The sequence below is a fragment of the Octopus bimaculoides genome, chromosome 20 (genome assembly GCF_001194135.2).
Source record: "Octopus bimaculoides isolate UCB-OBI-ISO-001 chromosome 20, ASM119413v2, whole genome shotgun sequence".
NCBI classification, from domain to species: domain Eukaryota; kingdom Metazoa; phylum Mollusca; class Cephalopoda; order Octopoda; family Octopodidae; genus Octopus; species Octopus bimaculoides.
The window spans coordinates 45,782,493-45,783,931 of record NC_069000.1 but is presented as its reverse complement, the minus strand read 5'-3'; positions in this window follow the sequence as shown (position 1 = coordinate 45,783,931).

Sequence of the window (1,439 nt, the reverse complement as noted above, 5' to 3'; positions counted from 1 at the left end):
AAGCTTAGATAAAATTTGAAACTAATACTTTGTAAACAAAGGCAGCGAGTTGGCAGAATCGTTAGAATGTAGGAAAAATTCTGAGTTGTATTTCTTCGGATCCTTAACGATCTGAGTTCAAATCCCGCAGACTTTAAATTTGTGTCTTTTATCCTTTTGAGGTCGATAAAATAAATTGCTTTCAAATGAGGGTGTCGTTGGTAACGCCCAACCCTCCTACAACATTTGTTGGCCATGCATCTAAATCAGAAGCAAAATTTGGTAAATAAGGTTTAACACAAAAAAAGCTATTTCTTATCTGTTTATCGCGAAATTAAATTAATTACGGATGTAACCAAAATTATCATATGTATATTTATTCAAATCTTGACACGAGTGAAAAAAATGAGTTAACTTAGATACGGTAGAAATAATACTGACGTTAATGCAGAGATAGGTTTGGTGTATAAAATAGGTTAGATAATTTAATAAACATAAAATATTACAGAGATGTACTTGCACAGCAAGTGACTTGATCTGAGATCGTGTGCTGAAACAAAAACAATTGCTGCGTGGAAGGTGTTTATAAGCCATTTAAAAAAAGCACACACACACACACAAAAAAAAAAAACCCTGTTAGATTCACTTCAACATCTAAATTTAATTTGTGTCAAAATATTTTCGTCGCTTTGAAACCCCGACTTGTTCACTGTCAAAATTTCGTGCAGCTTTCCTGATGGCAGTGGTGTGTTGACAGAGAAAAGTATTTAGTCAGTGGCTGGCAAGTTTGTATACTTGGACAGCACACTCATCCATCCTTTCTCCTTGACTTATCTTTAAGGCTTCATAAGAGTATTGATTCCTTCAGGACTCTTGAGTCTCGTGTTTGATCCCAGAATGACATCACAAGGAGAACAACAGTTGCTGTGCAGCGTGTGGGTTTGCTGACTCGCTCCTTTACTAATGTGATACATAGACATATTACGGGTAACATGTGAGGGTTCTTGAACGCTTCCATCAGAGGGGTCTGAGACACATTCTGAGTGTTGGCAGGTCCTTGCGGACTCCAGAAACAGAGAGGTTTAGAGGAGAGCCGATAGCAGCCTGCTATAATGAATCCGTAAACAAGCATACAAAACATCTAACGGTATATTTTTTCCCTCTGATGAGATTATTCTCAGAAATATGAATTTAATATTTAATTAATTTTACTGTGTATAATTGAAGCAGCTGTAAGGGATAACGATCAATTTGTTGTTGATAATAAACTCTTATTAACTTCACAGTCTCCATTTTCTTCTTCCTTTATACAAATATAAACTACAGGTTTTTATATATACACCTATTATTTTAAGGAAATCAATTCCCCACAATAAATTAGGTACTGAACCAGTATTTCCTTGGATGACGCCATCCCTTCATGAGGTCAACATAACCTCCTCTAATCGAATATATATATA